The sequence below is a fragment of the Lagenorhynchus albirostris genome, chromosome 2 (assembly GCF_949774975.1).
Source record: "Lagenorhynchus albirostris chromosome 2, mLagAlb1.1, whole genome shotgun sequence".
Classification (NCBI taxonomy): Eukaryota; Metazoa; Chordata; class Mammalia; order Artiodactyla; family Delphinidae; genus Lagenorhynchus; species Lagenorhynchus albirostris.
The window spans coordinates 170,784,331-170,810,975 of NC_083096.1; positions in this window are offsets into that span (position 1 = coordinate 170,784,331).

Here is a 26,645-nt window from a genome sequence, read left to right on the forward strand (position 1 = left end):
GGAGTTAACTCAAGCAAGAGGACCACAGAGCCCATGTCCTTAACCATGAGGCTACATTGCTTCCTGCATTAAGCTTCTCCCCAAGCCTTGACATTTCTGCCCATACGCTCTCCCGAAATCCTCCTCTGCTCTCCATCCCCGTTGGGGCTGCTGCTTTGCTCTCTCCTGGGCCATCTCTACCAGCTCGTACCTGGTCCTTCAAACCTCCAGGCTGTTTCCCTTCCCGTCCCCTCTGTCACCCCATGTGTAGGCACATGCGTGCACAGACACACACACAGACACACACACAGCAGCCTCCCTTTCCCCTGAGCTTAATGGTTCCCAGTGTTTTTGTCCAACAGGGCAGGTTAAACTCCTAGCATGGCATTCAAGGTTCTTCCCCATCAGTTCCCTATCACTGTTCCGTGTCACTTCCTGCCATGTCTTACATGTTCACTTTGCTCCAAACACATTGACCTCACTATGCCTTTCCCACACTGGAGCCTTTTCCTGTAATGATTGTGGACTTCTTCTCTGCCTTTCAAAGTCCTATTCACCACTTAAGACCCAGTTCCACTGTCACCTCCTCCATGAAGCCTTCCCTGATACCCCAGCCCATCAGACACGCCCTCCTCGGGACCTCCACAGCCTCTTGTCTGCCACATCACACATCACAAAGCTCCGTAACTGCCCATCTGTGATGGCTTGTCTCCTCCGCAGGGCTGTGAGCGAGGTAAGGACAGAGGGTGCCCCTCCTCCTTTGCCTGTGCCCCAGCTCCCTGCCAGGGCTCAGTTCACAGGAGGGATTCGAAGTGGAGACACCTACCAGTGTCTAGTGTTTTGCAGTCATTGCTAATGCTCACACTCCCTCATGTTACAGGTAGGGAAACTGAGGGGGACATCTGGAAGCCAGGATCACATAACTGGTGAGTGGTCAGGCTGGCTGGGATAGGAAGCAGCCTTCCTCCAAAGCCTGTACTTTCCCTTCCCCAGCTGCTTCCTGGTCCGTGCTGAGCACAGGAGCAAGGGAAAGAAGGGAGGGAGGGATGGAGGGGGAGGGGGAGGGGGAGGGGGAGGGAGGACCAGGACCCTGGTGAACTAGGGCTGTGAGCCTTAGGGACCCTGGGCTTCCCCTGCTCTGATGCCCCTCAAGGTGGGGCTGTGATCCCAATTGCACCATGAACCCTGCCAGCCCCTGTCCATCCTCCAGGCTCCAGAGATGCCTCTGGGGAAGCCTGTGGCTCAGGCCCCAGTTTGTCCTGGAACAGCCTGGGGTGCAGTGTTCCAGGCTGAGCACAGAGGCTGGGTGACAGGTGCCTGCAGCAGGCGCAGTGTGACCTGATTTAGATGCAATGAGGGAAGGATGTGCAGAGATAGAGCAAGGAAAAGGGTGCTGGGCCCTGCCCGGCTTCGGTCTTCTTGGCAGCAGCATAGAACTCCTGCACTGAGGTCCTGGGGTCAAGGACCTCATGCCTCCCTTGCCAGGGGATATTTGCTTTTCAGAAAGGGATTTAGAAAGGGAGAAACTTGCTTGTGGGGTAGCAGCTAGGTCCCAGGATCTAGAGTACTGCCTGAGGATAGATTCTCTGGACAGCCACTTCCTGGTGGCCTTGGGCCAATTACTCGGCTGTGCTCTGCCACGTACATACTGTGTAACCTTGAGCAAGTTATTAACTTCTTTGTGCCTTAGCTTCCACATCTGTAAAATGGGACCGTGACGGCACCTGCCTCCTAGGAAACTGGGCGGGAAGCGGACGAGTCCTGATGGGGCTGGGGTCTTCTCCTCTCTGCCCTCCTCCACTGGCCGTCCCTGTGAGGGCCACTTCCGGGGTTGTGCTGACCCCTGTGCAGACCGCCCAGCTGGGAAGGTGCTTGGGTCTCTGCCCAAGTGTCCGTCTCAGTAAGTCCTCGGATTCTGCCCTTGGAGCTGAAGTTCCCCATCTCCTTTCATTCCCAGGTCATTTTTGTCCCAGAGGCAGCATGGCAGGGACAAGCGAGACCTCCAGGTGGCCTCTCGCCCTCACCCTGGTCAGATCTCCCCCAGATTGTATCCACAGGGTTGGAGACCCCCAGCCGAGTGGGCTCAGCCAGGCCTGGTCAAGATGCGGACGGTGAGCCGGCCAAGCAGTTCTGGCCTTGCCCCCCTCCCACTCACCTCGGGCTGGGGGGTCCTCATTCTCTTGCCTGTCACTGCCACTTCTAGGAAGTCCATGCTTTCATGCCCTCGCTGGGAGCCTGTCCTCCAAGGACCACCCCACCCGCAGACCAACACTGACGCTCCCATCAAGTGGGGGCCGAGTCAATGGGCTCTCTGGATCCCAGCTGATTGTTCTAAGCTTCTAGAATTCCGGGGCTCTCAAATTCTGGTGTCCTTCCTCTAAACCTCCCCACTTTGTGGGTAAACAAACCCACGCTCGTGACACCCCCTCCCTCCCCTCATTCACCCCATGCTCCAACCAGGTAAGATCACTTGAATTCCTCCAATCAGGCCTGATGTTTCCTGCTTCCACATCTCTTCTGATGCTGCTGGTGCTGGCGGGAACGCCATCCCCTCCTCCAGAGGAGATCTGACTCATTCTTTAAGGCGCAGCTCAAATGCCACCACCTGCATGAAGACTTCTCGGGGGTCCTATGCCGAATAGGACTGCTCCACACCCACCCTGCAGCACAATCAGCACCTGTCACCTTAGCCATCTCGTCACCCGCGTGTTGTGTGTCCTTTCAACAAATGTACGCATGTCAGACACTGAGCCACACAGGTGAACAGGCAGACAAGGACTCTGCCCCGAGGAAGGGATTCCACCCACCCCAGCTGGGAGGCTGTCAGCTCCTAGAACTCAAAGCAAGAACTCTCTCTCCCCAGCGTCTGGCACCTAGTGGGCGCTCAGCGATGAACTCAGTGAATGACGGCATGCGCTCCGTTTGTGGAATAAATGAATGAGTGGGTGAATGAATGACCAGGATGGATGCGTCAGGAATGGGAAGAGGCCCTGGCAATGGGTTCATTTAAAGAATCGAATAGTAGAGGAAATCCCCCTGTTTCAACCCAAAGCCTGGAGGATTCCATCCCAGAGACAGCTGCAGTCTCCTTTCGGGTGGGGATCTGGGGGGACAATCAGGACAGAACAGGAGCAGGCCTTTCAGCGCCCAGCGTGCCTGTGATGCCCGGGGGACCTGGAGCGCAGCCAGTCCGGGCGTCCAGGACAGTCAGTCCGGCACGTGGCTGAGGCGGAAGCCGCCCACGCTTCTGAGGCTTCCAGCTAAGAGGCTGCTTCTGGACCTGCTGAAGGAGAGAGAAAGAGGCACGTGGGGATTCAAAAACTCCAGGTCCATGAGGGCTGTCAGTAGAGTTACTGATAAGAGTCTTTGTTGTATGACATTCGGGAGAGGATGCTTTAAGTACACATGCGTGGTGCTGGTCGGCAGGTGGGCGGATGCCTGTGCTCTGGGGGTCCAGCAAGCTTCCAGCATTGGAGTCTCTACCCGCTGAGGCGGGGGTCACTCAGAAATGAGCTCCCACACCGCTGGGAAAACTAGACTCCATTTCCATAAATTCAGTTTATACCCATCCTTCCGGGGGCACATTTGCAAGATGAGCGCCCCTGGCTCACCTGCCAGCATCCTTGCGGCCCCCTTGAAAGGCACTAAATGGATTCTCCACGTGGCTTCGGCCTCATCCATGTATCTCCAGGCCATCGTTCCCCGTCTGCTGAGGAGCTCATGGGATGATGGCGTGGAGGGAAGGCTATTTTAGAACCCGCCCTGTAAACCTCTCCCTTCTGGAGCTGCTCCCTTGCCGTAGGGAACTGTACCTCGGCATCCTTGTGGTGTGCCCTGCCCAAACACCTGTAAGTGGTGAAATGACAGGGAAGCTAATTCCTGCTCCCGGAACCTGCCTTTCCTCCTCTGGATCCAACACTTTCTCACTGGTAACGTCTTTGAAACTCAGTTTCACCCTCTGTATAATGGGCTTGTAAAATGGTAGTTTATTCCCCAGGGTTATTGTGAGGATTACAGGTGAGATATTACACATACAGTGCTTGTCCCAGTGTATCTCCTTTTCTCTTTGGAATTTCCTCCTAGTCTTACTTTCCCACCAACGTAGACTGCGTCTGGGCACCTGTGTTTTTTGGCATTTCCCCATGGTGGCCACGGCCACCCATAGCCCCCAGATCTGCCATCCAGCCACCCCAGGGACCCCCTTTCCCAGGGTGCCCAGCCTAGGCATTGGCTGAAGAATTGCCTCATCGCCTTAGCCTCCCTCTGAGGTCCCAGGTCGGTTTATGCCGAGCTGCAAGGCTGCACCCACACACACGCTGTCCCCTCAGATGGCACAGAGACGCTATGTAGGCTGAGGCCACTGGACAGGAGGTCAAGGCCCCCAGGCCTGAGTGTCAGCTCTGCCACCCACTCCACGTGGGCCCCAGACTGGACCCTGCTGTCACACATACAGCCTGTGCCCACCTCTCAGCCGGTGGGACGGAAAGACTGGTGGCTGCTGGCTTAGCGTCTGTCTTTGTCCAACACCCTGAGGGTGGATGCCCTGGGGGTAGGGACCAAAGCCATCTGGTTCCTTGTTATATTTCCCAGCACACAGAGCAGTGGCTGAAACAGTTCTTTAAAAAGAATAACAACTAACATATATTGAACAAGGAACACCTACCAGGTGTTATTCTAAATGCTTTTCATTATTCGCTCAAGTAACCCTCGGGACAACCCTGTGAAGTAGGCATGATTATCATCCCCATTTTTCAGATGAGGAAACTGAGGCCAGAGTGGTTATATCCCTTGCCCAAGGTGATATACTCATAAGTGGTAGAGCTGGGATTTGGACTCTAGCTTCAGAGATTGATGTCTTAACCATAAGGCTTTATCACCCCCTCAATACTTTTTTGCAGAATGAAATAAGAAGTCACCTCTCAACTCCACCTGGGTCTTGGGGTCTTCATCTAACAGCATGAAGAAGTGGGGCTAGAGATTTAATCCTGTCCCCCTTTCCCAAATTGACAGTCCAGAGTCCCTTCCGGAAGGAATCAAGTACTCGTGGCTGTTCTAAGGCGACTGAAGCTGGTCATTGGTTCCTCATTTGAAGGAGGCCACATGTCTGACTGTTGAGTCCATGCCCAGAGGCAGCACTCCAGTGTTTCTGGAGTGCCTGGGAGGATTATCTCATTTAATCCCCATAAAGACCTTACGAAGCAGATCATCTTCACTTTACAGCAGAGGAAACCAAAGCTCAGAGAGGTTAAGTAAATCTCAAGGTCACACAGCAAGTCATAGTACAGTCAGGATTTGAACCCAAGCAGTCTGGTTCCAAAACCTGGATTGTTAATGGAGTCCCCCTGCTGCCTGCTAGCCAGGTCCATGTGCCAAGGCCCAGTCAGTGCCGCTGGGAACTTGCTTGCTCTTACGCAGGGTCTGTGTTCCCTCTGTATGGATTGGGGAAAAACTCCCAGGTTCCACATCCCACTGGCTCCTTGCTCTTCTGATGTTCCTTCCAGGAGTGGAGGGCGGGTATGGGAGTGGGGATGGAGCACATCCTTCCCCATGCTTTGAGCACAGACGATGGATCCGCCCCATGGCTCTTCTCCTGCAGAGTCAACACAATTGAGGTGACTCCCACCGGAAATCTCTGAACCAAGAGGCAAATGGACCATAGTGGATGCACACAGAGGCCTCCAAATGGATCTCAAGGGGCAACTTACTGCAGGAGAACCTCGGAAGAGGTCTGCAGTGTCTCTTTTTTTGTTGGTGGTAAAGAGCCAGCTGACAGTTAACAGGGAGCAGGGAGACAGCTGACGAAGATGGGTCTGGGATACAGAGCTCCCCACTGCCACCCAGATTTAAGGAGAGAGAATTTAGAGGCTCCTGACACTTGTAACAAGCTGTCACTGAGTCAGGCACTGTGCTGAGTAATTTATGTCGATTATCACCCTGATTCCTCCTAAACGTTTTTTTTTTTTAACAGATGATCTGGGTGATCCTAAGAGAGGTTAAGAAACTTGCCCAAAGTCACAAAGCTAGTAAGTGGTGGGTCTGGGACTTGAACCGCGGCAGTCTTGTTCTGGTGTCTCTGCATTTACTGTGCTGCCTTGGCCAAATCCACAGAAACCAGAGAAAAGCCCATCCAAGGTACAAAGTGGGATCGTCAGCAACAGAGATGAAACCAGCCAGAGGCAAGGAAGCAGGAGTCCCCCAGCCTGAGGGTCAAGAGCTCAGCCTCTGGAGTCCCAGCAGAGTTAGGTTTGAAGCCAGCCTCTAACTTGCATCTCTAAGTAACATGGACAAGTGACTTCACCTCTCTGAGCCTCAGTTTTCTGATTTGTAAAATGGACACATTAGAGGCCTACATCCTGGCGTCATTATGACAAAACGAAGCCATGTGTGTGACGTGCCAAGCACAGTGCCTGGCCTGGAGTAAGGGCTTCTCGAGTCTGGACAGTGCGTCTGACTCAGCTAGGGGCTCAGGGGCCAAGCTAAAGCTGTGTGAACGAAACGGGGCTTACTGTTAAAGGCGAGTGGGCAGCTTTGCCCTGTGTTGGGGAAGACGGGATGAGGGACAAAGTTGGTCAAGGCCGGAGGAATCTCTTAGAAAGGGGATATCTTCGAAAACGCTTCAAGGTTCAAAGAATTGAAATGATAGAATTAAAAGTAGTGAAGGGGCTCTGATCCCTGACCAGCTTACCCTCTCAAATCCACCACCAAGCCTTAAAAGTAATAAGAAAGAGCATTCATGCCTCGTATGAAGCGATTTATAATCAAAGCACGTTCACATCCATGAATTAATTGGAGTTCTCTAAGTCGGGACAAAATAAAGATTATTATCCCCATTTGAAGGATCAGGCAACTGAGGCCCAGAGGGGCAGTAACTGAACGGAATTGGAGCTCCTGTAGCAGAGCTTCCTCTACACTGTGGACTGAATGTGTCCCCTTTAAGTTCATATTCTGAGGCCCTGATCCCCAGTGTGATGGTGTTTGGAGGTGGGGCCTTCCATAATCAGATTTAGATGAGGTCATGAGGGTGGATCCCTCATGATGGGATTATACAAGAAGAGGAATAAACCAGAGCTCTCTTTCTCCACCCTGTTAGCACACAGCAAGAAAGTGCCCAGCTGTCTGTAAAGCAGGAAGAAGTCCTTCCCCAAGAACTTGCCCTTGCTGGCATCCTGATCTCGGACAAGCAGCCTCCAGAACTATGAGAAGTAAATTGTTTAAGCCACTCAGTCTACGGTATTTTTGTTACAGCAGCACAAGCTAAGACCCTGTGAAAACCAACCTACTGCTTTGCTAAACTGGGGCTTGAGAGTGACAAAAGCAAGCTCTGCTGGCCACAAGGTATTCGTATCTGCTGCTCAGAGCTAGCGGCCAGGACCGGGAGCTAAAATGCTCAAAGGGATCCAACCCAAGATAACCTTTCCTCTTCCCCCAATTTCCCGTTAACGTCCTCCTAAAGGCCACGCCGCCCCTCTCTTGGAGAAGCCAGAGTGTGATCTTCACGCAGTTGGGCAGACCTTTCTGGTTCTCCTCCTCTGGGCACTCGGCAGGCTGAACTTCCCTGCCCTTCTGAAGGTGTGGCTGTGTGTCTTGCTTCCGCCAATGAACTGAGTGGAAGTGAAGTGGGTCACTTCCAGGTAGAAGATGTAAAAGCCAGTGTGCAATTGGCCATGTCTTGTTCCCTGCCAGGGTGATCATGGAGACACGTGTCCACGAGGAGCCTCTGTTATCCTGGACCGAAAAGTGACTGAGTTCTGTGACAACGTGCCTGACTCCCGGATGTGCGGCACAACCAAGAATGAAAACACTGCTGCTTGTTACTATAGCATCACCTCATCTAACTTACCGAGTCGATCCATACATGGGTCTCTGAGCAAATATGGTCCCAGGGACAGTAGCCGCACTATTGGGAAGGGAGTAGGAGGTGGGGGAAGGGGAGATTTGCCAGTGAGTCCACTAGAACAGAAGCTCCATGAAGGCAGAGATTTTTGTCTATTTTGTAGACAGTTGTATGCCTAGTGCCTGGCAATCAACAGGAGCTAATTAAATGCTGAGTAAATGAAGGAATGACCTAAGGTGAGGCGGGCAATGCAGAAGCAAGAGACTTGAAAAGCTAAGTGCATGGCATTCACTCACTCGTTCATTCATTCGTTCATTCATTCATAAACTTTACAAATATTAAACACTGACCACATAAGGTCTCCATATTTCCACAACAATTGGAGCAGAAAGGGGCCAAGTGAATCCACTTAACACAGGGTAGAGGGTTTCCCTGGTGGCGCAGTGGTTGAGAGTCCGCCTGCCAATGCAGGGGACACGGGTTCATGCCCCGGTCCGGGAAGATCCCACATGCCGCGGAGCGGCTGGGCCCGTGAGCCATGGCCGCTGAGCCTGCGCGTCCGGAGCCTGTGCTCCATAACGGGAGAGGCCACAACAGTGAGAGGCCCGCGTATCACAAAAAAAAAAAAAAAAGACAGAGTAGAAAATTTCATAGGAAATGGTGAGTGGAGAAAAGTTTTCAGCTGGGATTTTATTGTAAGAAATGAAACTAAAAATATGAAAATAAAAACTAACACTATCAAAGTAAGATTGTAAGTACAACCACATGCGCAAATTTTCAATGAACAAAGAACAAAGCAAGTATTGATTGGGCTGGGGTTGGTAATATTTTTGAACATTATATGCTAGCATGACATGACGTTTTTTCATTTCATATTTCACTGTCACGGCATAATGATTAAGTTTCCTATCATGAACTCATTGTGGCCAGTTTTCTCTCCTTGTGTTATTAACTGGCCTACCTCTGCCAGGTTCTTGTTTGTCGATGACTTTGTGTGGGATTAGAAGAGTCCTCCATTGTCCCCTTTGATTGGTGTCATCAAAATCCACAACTTTAACAGGATTGCAATTTCACCGTGCAGTCCATCGGCATCGTATGGTCAACTGCTGACCCCACCCAGCTACCAAAGAGGACCTGATGGACATGGATGTTAAGTGATGGGCAGGGATTGGTGCTGGCATTGAGCAAGGAGAGCTGTTCATATAGGGACTATTTTTTATTTTTTTACTGTACCCTCACTGTTGTGGCCTCTCCCGCTGTGGAGCACAAGCTCCGACGCGCAGGTTCAGCGTCCATGGCTCACAGACCCAGCCGCTCCGCGGCATATGGGATCTTCCCGGACCGGGGCACGAACCCGTGTCCCCTGCATCGGCAGGCGGACTCTCAACCACTGCGCCACCAGGGAAGCCCCGGGACTACTTTTTAAGTGGTCAGTTCATTAAGGTTCGTCTAACATGGTGACTCTTTTTTTAACTTACAGCCTCACATCTGTGGGGTCTCAGATAGTGATTACTCAGATTCCTGCATGAGGTCCGTACAAGCAAAGCAGGTAGACCGATCCCTCACCCACGGCCCCCTTCGCGGCCGTGCTGGGAGCATGCCCTCCTGCTGCCCGTGCTGACCCTGTGTCTTTCACTATCTCCAGAGTGGCACTCACTGAAAGAACCACTTACCCAGTGTCCTGGGTCCAACAGTTAGATCCCTAGTGTGGTTGTAGGAAAAGGGAGAAGAATCCAGCAAAGGGTTTTCAAACTAGGGACTGGGATCCCCCTGGATCCTGGTGAGGATTTGGGCAGTGAGATTTCAGCTCCTCGGGTTTGTCCATTTGTCCCCCTGAGGTTCAAACCTGATCCCTGTGCTCTCTGCTCCACACTGTCCACAGCCTTAACTGAAGGCCAACCGCATATCAAATCCAGCCTCCCTGATGGTCACCCGCAAGCCACCTCTGAAACCTGGTCCCATATCACTCCTCCACTCTCACCCTATGCTCCTGAAAAAACAGAATATTTGCTCTCCCTTCCCCTATTCCATGCCCTGGCTATGCTCTCCTCTCAACCCAGAGCACCTTTTTGCCATCTATGTGTTTCTAAACCTACTTATCCTCCTGGTCCTGTCAAGTCCCACCTCTTCCCTGAAGCCTTTCCTCATCCCTTTATCTGGGTGTGACTGCTTCCTCCTCTGAGTCCCCTAGGACACAGCCTCACTCAGTCACATCCTGCTATGATGATCACCATCTGTGGGGTGGTCCTAACATCTCTTCTAAAGGATGGCACGAGGCCCTTCTCATGTCACTTCCTCTCAGGGCACCCAGGACGTAGCACATAACTCAGAAACTGTCTGCTGGACCTGCCCACATCTCTCACTTCATTTCTGGTGAAATGACTCTGTCATTTGCTATGTGACCTTCAACTGAGCTCTTTGAGCTCTCCAAGACTCAGTTTCATCATCTGTAAAGTGGAGATGAAATAAAATACCATAGGGAAGGTGCCTCGTAAGGGGACTTCACAAGGCAGGGAGGACGCTCAGTACTGGTCCCCTCCCTCCAGCTGCCTCTTCTCTGTTTCTTTTGGAGACTCATCCCTTAGGGCCAGGGCTAAAGTGAGGCAAGTGACTGGCCATTGGAGGCAAAAATTCCTCAAGGTCCAATCTCAGGGCTTCTCCTCTGCTCTCTGTTCCCTCCCAAAGTAGTTGACCCCTGCCCTGCTCCAGTGTGTGAGTGGATGTCTCCCAGCTGCCTCTGTCCGCCTGGCCCTCACCTCTGGGCTTCGGGTTCTTGTAAGGCCCCTAGGCATTCTCCTCGTGGCTGCTTGAAGAGACCTCAAATCAAAGAGCTCTTGTCATGGGAGCTCTTTTATATCATCTTGGGCAATTGATTAATCTTGCTCTCCCCACTTGAGACCGCAATGCCCAGCACAGAGCCTGGCATAAGGTGGGCACCCAGTGATGAGTGATTTTTATTCCTTTCCCTCTTTCCACCTTAGGTTGTTTAGTTCATGCCAACCGACTTACTTGATACCAGCTGACCAAGACCTCCTGCCCCTCCCGACCCTGCCTGTACTCACACCTCTGGCCAAGTATGAAAGCTCCTCTGCTCCTTTTATCCATCCATGTGTCCACATCCCTCCACCGCTTCTTCCGGGTCCCCACTGTAACATCACTTCCTCCAGGAAGCCTTCTCAGCTCCACACTGAACACCCCTAGCCCAAGACCCCTCTTCCAGAGGGTTTCATGGGTCAGCCGTTCTACTGGGTGAGTAACCCCAGACAGCACAGGTTAGGGAAGGGTTCCAGCTGGATTTTCACCAGGCAGTGCCCGATGGGCACACACGCATGAAAAGATTTGTGCACTCCTGCTGACCTGGGGCCACATTCTGTCCACTGATCCCACTGGACTGTTCCCCATGCCTCAAGGGAAGTCTGTTGACTTCTTGTTTATGGTGACACTCTGCTTGGCATGACCCAAGCCCCCTTCCCAGTCTGGCTGGACTGGGAACATGTATGAGACCACAAGAAACCTGTCAGCTTGGCCACTGGTTATGTAGTTGGAGGGAATGGGCCAGGGCGTGCTAAGAGAGACCCACTCACCCAGCAGAGAGGACAATTTGAATCTGAGCACGGGCCCAAGGCGAGGGTCCTGAAGGAGAGCTGACCTGGAGCACCCGGGTGCCTCTTCCGCTGTCCCCATTCCCCCAGGAGTGTCCATTTTCCCCGTGGAGCGGCCTCCCCCAGAACCGCAATCAGCATCATATGTGTGGTAGAGAGAGGCAGCCAGCGAACAAGCCCAGCTCAGCGAGGGAAAAGCTGTGCTTCCCTCTGGGCCCAGGACCACTTTACTAGCAGCGCATTCACCAGGTAGCAAACGAATGGCCAGTGACTGGAGTCTCTTAGAGCTTTAACTAGCCCGGATTTGGGGCTGGTCTCCTACGACCCTAAGTTACCTAAGGCTGGAGAGGATGCTCTGCACCCCAGTCCCCCCTCCCAGCCCAGGACCCTTGGCCCGTCTCATGTCAGAAAAGCAGTGGGGTCTGCAGGCCACCCATCAGGACACAGTGCCCACCTCCCTGGGGCCCTGGATCATCACCTGGGGTGGGGAGCTGGACTGGAAACGGCAGGACCACCGTCCCTGGGGAGGGAAGCTAACCAAGGCTGGGTGACAGGTACTGCACGCGGCCAACATGTCAGGCCTCGGGGATCCTGGCCGCCAACCTCTGGGTCAAGTTCCATCCACAGCTGCCGGCATGTGTACATGTGTGGGCGTGCACACACACGCATGGCCCACGCTCTTTGATCTTGGCACACCAGCAGACACAGGACACCCCATCCATGTACCCCTACACACGTCAGCACATTTACCCATGCACTTACCAACGCCTGAGGCTCACTCCCTACCCTTCACACCCTCCAGGGACACACAGTGCTGGTATCTTCTGGAGCACACATCCCACGGTCACCACACCCCCCGGCGCTCAGGTCCCCTGCCCCCAAGCCCCCCCCCAATTCCAGCTAACGGAGGGAGCTTTTGTGCCCTCTGCCCTCCACCCCTGAGCAGGAAGGTGGGATTCATCCAGGGCCCTCCGAGCCTCTGCCCAGATCCCAGGTCAGGCGAACGCAGGGAACAGGTTTCTATGCCAGCAGAGGAGGAGAGGAAGGGCGCTCTGCCTGCTCTTAAGTCTTCTTCAAAGAAGAAAGGAAGACCGGGCGGTAGGAACAGAGACAGGAAGGTGCCTGCGGCTCTAGGAGGGGAGGTGGGGAAGGGGGAGATTCGTCCACTCCCCCCAGGCCCCGCCAAGCCCCGGTCTGCGCCTCTGCTGGGCGGGCGTTGCGGAGGGTGCCCCCGGCTGGGACTGTTGGCGCTGCTGCGGGAGATGTTATGACGGGACTTCCAGCCCGGGCTTGACGTGTTTGCAGACGCCACCGCTGCGCGCGGGTGCCAGTCCCCCCACCCGCATCCCCAGCCTGCCCGCCTCTCACCCGCCCCCGACCCCTTCTCCCTCCTGCAGCTCCGCTTACCTGGCAGGAGCCGGGGGTGTGGGGCCCTGAGAAGGGCGCACGATCAGCTAGCGGCTGGCTTTGGGGACAGTCACACGCCCGGCACCCGGAGGGCAGCGGGCACGAGCCCGGCAGCCAGGGGAGGACGGCCCGAAGAGCTCCTGATGGCCCCGGGGCCCCGGAGGACAGACAGGAGACTATGGGGGACAGGGAGATGGTGAAACAGGTGTCAGGGAAGGGGGGAGGGGGCAGAGACACACAGGGAGCCGAAGATACAGAGAGATTCACACACAGAAAAAAGACACAGAGAGAGAGAGAGCTCTAGAAAGAGGGAGAGAGAGGGGAAGGAGTTGGGAGGTGGGGAGAAAGGGGGGGGAGAAAGAGAGAGAGAGAGAGACAGAGACAGAGACAGAGAGACAGAGAGAGAGGGGAAAGGGGAAATCTGGGCAGCAACATGTGGTCGTGTGATCTCTCACTTATGTTGCTGGAGCATCCTGAACCCTGTGTCTGGCGGATCCCCCATCCCACTAGTGCAAACACACAACGTACACATGCAGATGTATGCACATGCTCATACACACACACTCACACACACACTCGGGACATCCCAGCTGCCGGGTCCGCACCCTCACACAAGCTGGACCAGCCCTTACCTTGCCCCAGAAAGGACACTGTCTGGGCAAACGCTCCCTCTGTCCACAGCCCCAGCAGCTGCCTCCCTGTGCCCAGAGCTGCTGGAGGGGGCGCCCAGGGCAGGGCTCCAGTGCCAAGCCCAGCGTCCGAGGCCCCAGCAGCCGGCTGGGTGATGCCCACATTGCAATGGCTGTTTAGATGGCCTGCAGGAAGCAGAGCCATTTGTTTTGTCAGAGCGTAACCATGACAATCACCCGACGCACACACGGCTGGCGCTGCTCCCCCCTCACCCTTTCCCTCCCCCCATTCTCCAGAGCACAGGGGAAAGCAGGAGGCCACTTAGCAGCCTCTGCTAATTCCTACTGGGGCTGATGGAAAGGGCCTGGCCAGCGATGACAGACATGCCTGTGGCAGCCCCTCCCTGGGGAACAGGGCTGCCACCAGGAGAGTCAGCACTGGACAGGGCCCGCTTGGGTCCTGGGCCCTTCTGCCTGAGAACAGGGCCACACCCAGGAACAGGGGCTTAATTCCAGTTTTATAGAGAAACTGCAATCAGAGAGGTGGAGTGATTTACCCAAGGCCACACAGTTAGGAGATGACAGAGTAGGGATTCAAATGCCTGCCTGTCAGATGCCAATGCCTGGGAACTTTCCATCACACCCCACTGGCCTTTTGTAGCTATCCCTGTGTGCCGGACACTTGCAAGCAAGGCCCGGAAGAGGTGCAGCTCTTATTCTACACCAAACTCTGGGAGGAAGTTGCTATGCTCCTCATTTCAAAATGATTGACATATACACACTACTATACTTAAAATAGATAGCCAACGAGAACCTACTGTATGGCACAGGGACCTTTGCTCAATATTCTAAAATAATCTAAATGGGAAAAGAATTTGAAAACGAATAGATATACCCATATGTATAACTGAATCACTCTGCTGTACACCTGAAACTAACACAACATTGTAAATCAACTACACTCCAATATAAAATAAAAACTAAAAAAAATGAGCTCAGAGGGGTGAAGTAATTTGCCCAAGACCACATAGCAAGTAGAAGAGTCAAAATTCGAGGCCAGGTCTCTCTGACTCCACCTTTCCACCCTGCCTCTTTCACCACACATCAGGTTACATCCAGGGCAGATGACCCATCCTTTTTCTGGACTCACTGCCTAAGTAGGGTGGCATCTGAGAGTGGGATGGGGGCGGTGGGTGGATGCCGTGAGATAGAAAGTTGTGAAGGGAGCAGAGACACCGTGTTGGGTGCAGGAGCTCCCTGCCAGGGTAACAGATGACACGTGATCTCAGCCAGGAGTCTGAGAATCAATGATTCCACCATTAGGGAGTCATATCTTAGGATCCTTGAGGGCTTTAAGTCCCACCAGACCTTCATTAAATGTCTGCCTGAAACCCCGGTAGACATCACTGCAGGCGTCAGACAGCTGAGAGGGAAATCCCAGCAAGAGAATTTTGGAGAACCGTCTGGAGGGAGGGATTGTGTGTGTGTGTGGGAGGGGGGGTGGGGTACTGCTGGGCAGAGGGAATGCAAGAGGGGTGGAGAGGAAGGGGAGCTAGCTTGTGGGCAAACGAACTTCTCCGAGTTGGTCACTTTGCCTGGATCACCTCTGAATGCCTGCTGGGGTGTGAGGTCAGTCACCAGTAGAAGTGATGACGGGGGATGGAATGCTGCCTTCGTCAAAATGGAGACTAACCAAGGTACAAGGCATCATTCACTTCAGTCTGAAACTATGATCACCCACGAAGAGCTAGGCTTTGGGTCCAGGGCTTAAAGAAGGGAATGATGAGACTCAAGGGTCCAGGAACTTGGTCAGGTGGGAAGAGGCACAAGGGTTCCCAAGCAGCTTTTGTCCCACTCAACCGTCCTCTAAAGCCTTTCCACAAGCACTGTCTTATTTCATCCTCACCATCACCGGTGCAGTGGGCAGAATCAGCCTTGCTCTAGACCAGCTGGGAGACTGAGGTGGAGAGGTGACGTCACTGGCGCCTGTAGTGGCTTTGAGCCACTTTTCAGCTCAGAGAGTACCAGTTTCCTGGAGGTAAGGGACTTGGGCTTAAGGGGCAGGGCCACTGAGAATTCCAAGCCTCCGCACCCCCAAGGTTCCCAAAACCCAATTCTCAGCCTCCACGAAGTACAGAATCTCTGTCCCCGCACCATTCAGTTTCCATATCCACTGGTTACCCTTTCTCCTCAGCCTTCCCCAGCCTGGACTTGCATTTCAGGACCAAAGTTCTCCAGGAATCAAGGTCAGCCAGGTTGAGTGGCTACATAAGAGGTGGCAGGAGACAGAGGATCTGGGACACGACCTGGGAAGGTAGAGAAGCCTTCCAGCTTGGAGTTACTCTCCGGAGCTGTCTCTGCTTGGAACCTTCAAGACTTCCTTACCCATTGTATTGGTTTCCCAGGGCTTGCTGTAACAAACGACCACAAACTGGGTGACTTAAAAGAAAAGACATCTATTCTCTCACAATTCTGGAGGCAAGAAGTCTGAAGTCAAGGTCTCCACAGGGCCATGATCCCTCTGAAGGCTCTAGGGGAGAATCCTTCCCGCCCCTTCCAGATTCTGGGGGTGGCTATGATCCTCGGCGTTCCTATGTTTGTAGTTGCATCTCTCCAATCTCTAACTCCGTTTCCACACAGCTGGGTATCTCTGTGTCTCGATGTGTCTGTCTCCAAATCTCCCCCTCCTTTCTCCTGTAAAAACACCAGTCACTGATTAGGGCCCACTCTAATCCAGTATGACCTCATCTAAACTTGATTTTATTTGCAAAGACTCTATTCCAAAAAGGTCATGTCCACATACAAGGAGTTAGGAGTTGAATTATATTTTGGTTGGTGGGGGGCGGGACACAATGCAGCCCATAAAACCTATTTAAAAGGAAATAAAGAGGGACGTGGGACAGGCATGACTCCAAGAGGCAAGTTTTCTGGACTTCCAGAAATTTGGAGAGGAGAGTAAAGCAAGTGGCAGTGTAATATGGTGGTTAAATGTGGACTCTGGGGCTGGATTGCCTGGCTTGAAGCCCTGACATTGTCATTCCCTGGCTGTGTGCCCTTGGGGAAATTACTTAACCTCTCTGTGCCTCAGTCTCCCCGCCATAAGATAGAGGTGACTTGAAGTGTTGTTATGATAATTAAATGAGTAAATACTTGCAAAGCACTTAAGATAGCAGGGCACTTAGTAAGCATTGTATGAGTGTTTGTTCAACATTAAGTGTCCACTAGACCAATGTTACTGTTTTATAGGTGTGAAAACTAAGATCCAGAAAAGGGAAATGACATCCCCCAGGTCACCCACTCGGGCCAGCCAGGTACAGGCCACTTCTGCTTCCTTCCTTCAGGGTTACCCCTGGGGGAGATTAAATCTTCTTCTCATTTGTTGTGCAGTTGGAGAAATCAGGTAGATGGTCTAGAGGGTCAGCCAGAGAGGAGGACGTGTGTGCAGAGGGGGAGAGGAGATCTCAGTGAGACCAAGAATGGAAGCAGTAGATTCCATCTGCCCCCAACACACACATCTCTTTTCCCACCCACACCTCTGTTAGCAGGATTGAAGCAGTTGTGCAACTGTTTCTGCCCACACGGAGGAAAACAAGACTCCAGAATGTGTAATCAACACAGTCTGAGTGAGAAGGGAAGCTAGTCTTCCAGGAGGCAAGCTGGGGAGCCCAGGCCAGCGCTGGCAGAAAGATCCGGGAAGGTCTGGGTGGGGTATGGTGCTGAGGGTTCGGTTCTTTCCCTAGAACATTCAGTGCAGAGTGGGCGGGCTGCATAGACATTGCATCTGAGACGACCCCTGTCCCTGGCTTAATTCCTGATTGGGCTTTGGGGTCCAGAGTGGAACAGATCCAAACTTTGGAGGTAGTTGGGTTGATATGTACCCCATTCTTGGCAAGAAACTCATGAACTCCCTTCCTCTCCTCCCAGCCCTGATGTGGTGCAAGAAATAGCTTGAATGACACCCCAGCTCTTCACCCCTCCCTGAGTCCATGCCCTGTGCCATGTGACTCGGCAGTTCTTCCTCCAGAAAGGTGGAATATAGCTCCCACCGCGTCACCTCGGGCTCCACCCTGTGACTTACCCGATGGAATGTTGATGGGTATCACCTAACTAAAGGCTTGTAAAGTTCCTGGCTGGTTAGCCTTGTGCTCTTGTGCCTCTGCCCTCCTTGCCATGAGAAGAGCACGCCCACTGGTGCCAGGAGAAAGAGGAGGGACTCACGGAGCAGGACCAAACTGCCCTGAGCAGGCCCAGCTGATATCAGCCAACAACAGATACACGCTCAAGTCCAGCCAAGCCAGGCCGAGCCTGGGCTGGATCAGTCAACTCTTAGCTGATCTGGGACCCATGTTGCTTTAAGACATTATCTGGAGTGGTTGGGTCCGCAGCATTTTCTGACAATAACTAATTGACAAGCCACGTCTCACAGATTTCACCTTCCTGATGTCTTTGGACACGCCCCTCCTCTCCATCCCCCTGCATCCTCCGTGCGGGCCTCCGAACAGCTTCCTACCTGGGCTCCCTGTCTTGAGCGCCCTGTCTTGAGCGCCCTGTCTTGAGCGCCCTGTCTTGAGCGCCCTGTCTTGAGCGCCCTGTGTTCCCCTCCGTGCCCCCACTGCAGCCACATCTCTGTGATATCCGATGACGGTTGTCCCTACCTGTTACCCCCTTTCTCTACCCAGCCTAAGACACTTCAGTGACTCTCTCATGGCTTTTAGTAAAAAGTTCCCCGTCTTGACTTAGCATTCAAGGCCCTTTATGATCTGCCTCTGCCCTTTCTCTGGCCCTGTTCCTGCCTGGCGCCGCAGGTGGACGCTTCTTCCAGCCATGTAGAAGTATTCATGGCTCCCTGGACCTCAAGTTGTTTCATAGCTCTGGGGTTTTACCAGGGTTGATCCTCCATCTGGAAGATGCCTTTCCCCTTCTTGATCTAGCTATCTTCCACTTGTCCTGCAAAGGAGAGCCGAAGCACCTTGAAGGCATCTCCTTGAGAAAGTCTAACCATCCCAGTTAGATAACCTGACTGATGGGCCACAGTTCCCATGCTGGGCACAGTAGGTGTTCAATTAATATCATACTGGATGAACGAGTGAATGGGGAAATGAACGAATAAGCCTCTCTCAAGGGCAGTATCATGTCTAACAGATACCTGTATTTCCATCATCTAACGCTGATCCTGACAGGTAGCAGGGCTTCATAAATATTTGTTGAATAAGTGAATAAATGGCCCTATCATGTCTGTGTCCCAAGGAGTCAAGGTAAGCTTCTCCTCTGCTCTCCAGAGAAGGTGGAGGTAGGAGAGGGGGCCTTGGCATCTGGCATCACAGGGGCAGGGGTGGTGGGGAACCATCTCCTCTGAGTTCAGGCAAGAAGAGTTACATTGTCTGTAGAGAGTTTAAAAATAATAAAATGGATTAAAATCAGTTTGTGTTTTATTATCACCATGCATTGGGAAGTTCAAACAATGTCTTGATCAAAAAGTCCTCCCCACTCAGCAGACCCCTCCGTCTGCCTCTGCCTGATGTCCTGCCCTCCTTCTGTCCCTGATGCCCACAAGAATCTGCCCCATCAGAGGACGTCCTTGGAGAGACAGGGCAGCTGTGTCTCCGGTGAGCCCAGCCTGGGTTACAAGGGCTCACAGCCTTGGTGGAATACTTCTTAGTTCGGGTCAGATGTCGGGAAGACTTTGGCAGCGTCAGGGGGCGCATAGCTAGAAGGCAGCAAGGACGGGACTTGCACCCAGGTCTGCAGGCCTCCAGAGCTCATCATATCCACCTGACCTGGGTCCTGTCTCCAGCTGGCCCTCGAGCTTGGTCTCCTTCCCACCCCTGCTGACCTCCTTGGGTTTGGCTGAAGATCCGGCATTTGCTGAGGGCAGGACTGGGTCAGCCCGGAGGCTGCCCGCCTCACCTTTGGGAGCAAGAACCTTGGGAAAGAGGCCAACCCTGGCCTTGGGGACTAGTCTTCACTCAGCCACTTGGTACTTGCCTAAATAATGATAACTGACACTGTTCCCCTGGGGATAGAACCTCTGAATTGGAAGACTGGCTGTGAGCTTGGAAGTGGAAGTGGTCCCCTTCCCCTTTCTGAGGCTTCATTATCTCATCTCTAGAGTGGAGATGGTAATTCCTGTCTCTCCCTGTGAATTGCAGCCCTATCCATCTTCACCCCCACCCCTCCCTACCCGACCCTACCTGTGCAGCCAGCTACCAGGACGTTCTCGTCAGCTCTGCTGCCACCATCATTACCAAAACACCCTCCTCTTCCTCCGGGACGCCTGCGACGGCCTCCAGGCCCCTGCTTCCCCTCAGGCCCCTGCAATCTGTTCCCCATGCAGCAGTGAACCTTGCAAAGCATCAAACTCCATCTCATGACACCCTGATGAAACCGGCAAAAGTTTCCCACTGCTCTCAGGATGAAGACACAATTCCTCTGTACCTCCGACAACAGGGAGCACCAGGTCTGGTCCCTGCTGACTTTTCCCATTTCATTTCCACTCTGCACCCCCAGAAACACTGGATTCCTTGCAGGCCCTCACGATCTCTGGGCTACCTCCTGACCCACGTTTTGTCTAAGCTGTTCCCTTTCCCCAGAACACTCTTCCCTCCTCTCCTAGTCAACACCTCTACTTCTTCAGATGTCAGTTCAAGCATTACTTCCAATGGGACCCTCAAGGTCACGCTCCCCAATTACAGGCTCTCATGCCCCAAGTACCTGTCTTTTGTGTACTTTATAGAACCTGTCATGACTGTAACTTAACATTTTGTTGTGGGATCACTGGGTGAATGTCCTCCTCCCCTACCATGCAAGCCTGAGGAAGGTTGATATCTTATCTCTTTGGGCAAGTATTTTTGCCATGCCTAGCATGGTGCCTGGCACAGAGTGGGTACCCAGTAAATATTTGTTTCACCAAACAAGTGAAATAAAATGAAACCATTAATGGGTAAGCCTTTTATCAAGAATATGAATCCTAGATACCCATTTCGGTTGTTACTATACCCACTTTACAGATGAGGAAATGGGTGGTCAGAAAAGTGAAGGGACTTGCTCACTTCTCCTGGGATAGCAGCAGAGCCAGGGCTGGAACCCAGACATCTTTCCTGACACAGGGAGGGGCTTGATCCCTGCTTGCTGAGCTCAAGTGGGTTCTGCCTCCGTCTCTGGTGCATGTCGCCTGCGCCCTGCTGTCCCTCTGGGAGAGGGGCCGCCTGGAGCTTGCAGATGGCTGCTGGAGGGGTCAGTGCTGGTGGGAGATGGCTGCTCTGCCATCAGGGGCCTCTTTCTTATTCATGATCTGTTACCATACGTGGTGCCTTGGTACAAACAAACAGCAGGGACAGATGCTGGCTTCAAAGCCAGCCTGGGGGCAGGAACACAGCCGGTCTAGCCAGGGCCCCCCCCCCCCACCCCGTACAGTTCAGTGCGGCAAGAAGAGGCGGGGGCAGGGCAGATGCAGGCGGCTAAGAACAGGTGGCTTCTTGAGAGCCATTGGAAAGAGGTGAAAGAGGGCTGCTCAGGCGACAAAGAAGGGCTGAATCTCAGAAGCGATCATCTTGTAGCACTCTTCCAGCTCTTTAAAAATAGACACATTGCAAAGAGGGAAAGGAGGCAAACTAAGAAAATAAATTCTTTCAAGTATAGTCAGGAGCACTTGCCTATGTTTCTTGCCCTCTCGCCTCTCACGCCTTTTTTCTCCCCGGGGGAGGAGGATAATGTATTTTTCATCCCTGAAATCTGCAGGCTAGCCTGGGACTGCTGGGTGAGCACGTGGACGCCTGCAGTGAACCTGGCTCTGTGCCAGGGGCTTTCACACAGTTTCACATAATCCTCAGAACAGCCCTGGGAAGCTTTTTGTTGTTGTTCTATTTGGATTCAACAAATATTTGAGTGTCTCCTCTGCTAGACACGGGGTCTGCCTACTGAAGACGGACAACAGCCCTACCATCATGAATCCCACATTCTACATCCATGAGGCCACAAAAAATTTGGTGCTATAAAGGGGAGGATTTGAGTGATGCAATACAGAGTCACTAGGGTGGGGGCTGGTGTGTTGGATTGGGAAGTCAGGGGAGGCTTCTCTGAGGAGGTGATATCTGAGCTGAAGCCTGAAGGATGAGGGGGGGATCCAGGTATTGAAAGAATGGGGTCAGGGAGAAGTAGTCAGAGATAGAGCAGCAAGCACAGAGGTTGGGAAGGGGTGTTGTGGACCCAAGGAAGAGAGAAGATGGGCTGGATCAAAGTTAGAGGGACCTATGCAGAGGAGAGGGTAGGTGGGAGGTGACAAGGACCAGTGCAGGTCACTGTAGAGTTGGAATTTTACTCTGAGACCAATGGACCATCCTTTCAAGGCTAAAAGAAGGGGAGAGATATGCTTCTGTTTACATTTTATGAGATCAACCTGGCCACTGTGTAGCGAATGGATTCGAAGCTGGGAGGAGGTCAGTGGGAAACTATGGTGGTAACAGCAGTCAAAGATGGCAGCGGTGGTGGTGACGGTGGTGATGGAGAACAGTGGATGGACTGGGTGTAGCGGCCAAGGGAAAGGGAAGAATCAAGGGTGCTTCCCAGGTTATGGGTTTGTGCAACCAGATGGGTGATGTGCCGTTCACAGAGGTAGGAAAGGTGCGGGGAGGACCAGGTTGGAGGTGGCATTGGTGGGAATCCAGATTCTGTTTTGGATATAATGGTTTTAGGGCAAATTGTGTATCCAGGTAGAGTTTATAGTTGAATATATGAGTTTGGAGCTCAGATAACACTCAGCTGAAGGCAAGATTTAGGAGTCATAAAGCTATAGGTAGCACTTAGTACAACCCAACAGGACCCTCTGTGGGCTGAGAGATGGTTGATGGCCAGTTGCAAGTTCCATGACAGCAGGGAGCATGCCTGTCATTGTCATTGCTCTCTGCCCCCCTCCACCTACAATCTAGCACAAATTAAGCATTTGCTACGTCATTTTTTTTTTTTTTTTGCAGTACGCGGGCCTCTCACTGTTGTGGCCTCTCCCATTGCGGAGCACAGGCTCCGGACACGCAGGCTCAGCAGCCGTGGCTCACGGACCCAGCCGATCCGTGGCATGTGGGATCTTCCCGGACCGGGGCACGAACCCGCGTCCCCTGCATCGGCAGACGGACTCTCAACCACTGCGCCACCAGGGAAGCCCTGCTACGTCATTATTGAAGACTGAAAGGAGAAAATGCAGAGAAAGCCCGAGACGTGATCTCTTTCTTCAAGGAGCGAGCTTTTGTTACGGGAGACCATTCAGAAGCAAACACAGCCTTGAGTGCACAGAACGCAGAGCTGCAGGACCAGTTTGGAATCTAGGGCCAGTCAGATGAGCAGGGTTGACATTTACCTTAGCCTCACAGAGCCCGCCCTGGTGGGTGGTCCAAATTAATAAGCTAAGTACACTTGGTGGAAAACATTTAAAGAGCTGGAGAACAAGCCCTTTAGAAGCATCTGCTATATGCTTGGTGGGTTTACACTCCATTTGTTTTTGCTTTCCTGTAGCATGTATGTGTCTTTGCTCCTGCAGTTGTCTCATTGCATTGCCGGCCTTTACTTTGGAGATACCCTTACCATCCTCCCACCAAACACCCGCTCTGTCCACAAAACCAAAAGCGTTGCAAGGGTAGAGGGCTTTATCTGATTAATCTTCATAACTTCAGAGGCTGGCTGGGTGCTGGCCATGTGATAGATGACAGACAACCAATGCTCATAATAGATAATAGAAGCTCAGTGGGTTTATTGAATAAATTAATTCTGGGCTATTTACTGAAGCAAATTCTTTAAGGGTCTGTCTTAGGTAATGCTTCTTGGAATTACTATATATGATCCAATGGCAATAGAATTACATTTGGGGTTTTAAAACTCACTACATGTTAGCTGTGTGATCTGGAGTAAGTCTCTGAGCCTCTCTGGGCCTTGGTTTCCTCTAAACAGTCTAGAAAGGGTCTGCAATGCCTGGTTTCTTGCTGTTTGTACTGTGGATGAATTTCTACATGTTCATTAGGGTGGCGAGGGGCTCCTGGCTGAGCTGAAGCTAATGCAGGGCATTTAGGTAGTTGCAACCTCTGCTTGGGGAAGGAAGACTCTGCAGGAAGCTTTGGGGGGTCAATGCCCTGGGCCAGAGGTGGAAAAAATTGGTAAAGTGCCTGGTGGAGAAAAGTACTGAAACGAAGCGTTTGTATTTTTATAGTAAAAAATAATCAAGATATCCATGGTCAGCCCATCAGCAAGCTGGTTGATTCTCCCTCCAAAATATCTCTCAAATCTATCCACCTCTCATCAGCCCCCTCCCAGACCCTCCCCCAACCCCCTCCCCCACCTCCCCCCCTACCCCAACTCTGCTGCAGTCTCCTCACTGCTGTCTCTGCTTCCCCTCTTGCTTTGCCCAACAGAATGACCTTTAAAAAATATAAATTAACTTACATCCCTGCCTCACTTAAAACACTCTGGGGATTACATCCTGCTCAAAATAAAATCTAAACTTCTCACTTTGGTCTTGAATGAACTGGCCCAGCCTCTCTCTCTAATCTCACCCCTGACCCCTCTCTCCAGCCAGTGTTCCAGCCAGTTCCCCCCTTCTCAGTTCCTCAGGGTCTCGCCCTATACTGCTCCCTCCGCCTGGAATGCTGTGTCCCTCACTTTGGGCAGGATGACTCTTAGATCTCAGTATAAATGTCACCTCTTCAGAGAACTCCTCCCTGACTGCTTGACCCCAAGTACAATGTCCTATGAGTTTATATAATTGAACAGCATCCTGTTGATTTCCTTAGTAGCTCTCCTCACAATTGTTCATGTGTTTGTTTATCATCAGCTACTAGACCACAAACTCCACAAAGAACAACTGTCATGTCACATTTATTCCCCAGTGACTCTCCTGGCACATAGCAGATGCTCAATAAATGGCCCTTGCATGAACAAATTCTCCCCATTTGGCGTGGACCCCAGCATGGCTCTGACACAGTGAGGACAGAGGGGGAAAGAGGGATATTTTGGCATCTTGAGGCTTCAGCGTGGAGAGCACTGGACCGTAGTGCCCTAGAGGATGTGGTAATTAGAGCACCCACAAGAACTGCACCGAGCCCTCAGCAGGTGACCACAAATTGCCTAGCATGGAGTGTACAGGACTACTCTTTCCCCCAAGACTTTCAGAAACACTTAAAGGAAGGGACTGTGTGGGGTTCTGAGGTCCTACCTAGTGGGTGGAGCCCCATGCCTGTGGGTTTCGTATATTTCTGTTAGTGCCGCTTGTTGGTTGCTCACCTTCCTGATGGCTCCTCGCTGTCAGCGATCAATTCAGTTGCATCTGGATTTATTAAGTGCATCTGCATTCCTGCCAGGGTTGCATCCTCCAGCAGGGAGTCAGGCTGAGCACGCCCTTTGAAAGGAGGCTCTGATAGAGGCTGAGGGCCTTCGTGAAACAATATGACTTAGTTCTGGGGAAAAGCCATGAACAGAATCATCTCTCACAGCTTGCGCCTTGTTCCTCCCTTTCTCGGGTATTAAATGGTCAGCGTAACATAAGCAAAAAGCATGACCTCAAACCGGCTTCTGCAGGAAGTTTCTGGCCTGTGCTGAACCTGCTTTTCAAGGTGAAAAAGGAGGCCATGATGCTTCAGAACCAAGGCATGCCCCTTCACTTAACTCCTGGATGCCCCAGACACCCCCAAGGTGAGTGCTTGCCCACTCCAGTGCCTAAATCCCTGCCACGGAATCAGAGGGAAGAGCCCACGGTGGCAGAGGCACCCAGGGTCTGGCCAGGAACTTGGTCCAGATAAATACTATTTCAAATCTGCCTCCTCATCAAGGAGCATTTCTTTTTCTTTTTAATTAATTTTATTGGAGTATAGTTGATTTACAATGTTGTGTTAATTTCTGCCATACAGCCAAGTGATTCAGTTATGCATGTATCAATACGTATATATATATATTCTTTTTCATATTCCTTTCCATTATAGTTTATCTCAGGATATCGAATATAGTTCCCTGTGCTATACAGTAGGCCTTGTTGTTATTCATTCTACATAAAATAGTTTGCATCTGCCCATCTCAAACTCCCAGTCCATCCCTCCCCCACGCCTCCCTCCCTCTTGGCAACCACAAGTCTGCTCTCTATGTCTGCGAGTCTGTTTCTGTTTCGTAGATAAGTTCATTTGTGTCATATTTTAGGTTTCACATATACGTGATCTCATATGGTATTTGTCTTTCTCTTTCTGACTTCCTTCATGTAGTATGATAATCTCTAGGCCCATCCACGTAGCTGCAAATGGCATGATTTCGTTCTTTTTTTATGACTAACATTCCGTTGTTTATATATACCAAACCCGCTTAATCCATTCATCTGTTGATGGACATTTAAGCTGTTTCTAGGTCCTGGCTACTGTGAATGGTGTTGCTATGAACATTGGGGTGCATGTATCTTTTCGAATGATAGCTTTGTCGGGATATATGCCCAGGAGTGGGATTGCTGGATCATACGGTAGTTCTATTTTTAGTTTTTTGACGACCTTCCATACTGTTCTCCACAGTGGCTGCACCAGCTTACATTCCCACCAACAGTGCGGGAGGCTTCCCTTTTCTCCAGGGGCATTTCTGTTTGGGATGGGAAGGGCGGCGGGGAGAGGCTGGGCTTGCGCCTTGCAAGCAGAGATGCCCACGGTGCTTTTCTGTGGCACCTGTGCTAGCGGCTGCTGCTGTAACTTCTCAGCGTCATTTGTGAGAATCTACAAACTCATTCCCTGATGGAACTTGGACAAATTCCATAGCTCTCTGGACCCAGAAATCCTCTTCTGAAAGTGACAGCAATGACACCTGCCCCACAGGTGGTTGTGAAGACAGATGAGATCAGGTAGACCAAGGGCTCCCCGCGGTGCCTGGCGCGGGCCCAGCTGTCCCCGCCCCCAGCTTGGTCTCAGCTCCGATAGCAGAACCAGGACCTTGGCAGTTCACTCTCAACAGGCTGCCAATCCAATTTACTAAGTATCCACCTGAGAACACATCACACGTCTTAACAGCGCCCTGTTTACATTACCCACAGTGATGAGAATGAAAACAGCTATGATTTAAGTGTGCACTCTCTGTGTTCCAGGGAATTTTCATCTATCAGCAGATCTGGTCCTCACAACAGCCGTGCAAGATAAGCCTTTATTATGATCCCCGTTTTGTAAGTGAGGACACAGGGCCTCAAGAGGAGTG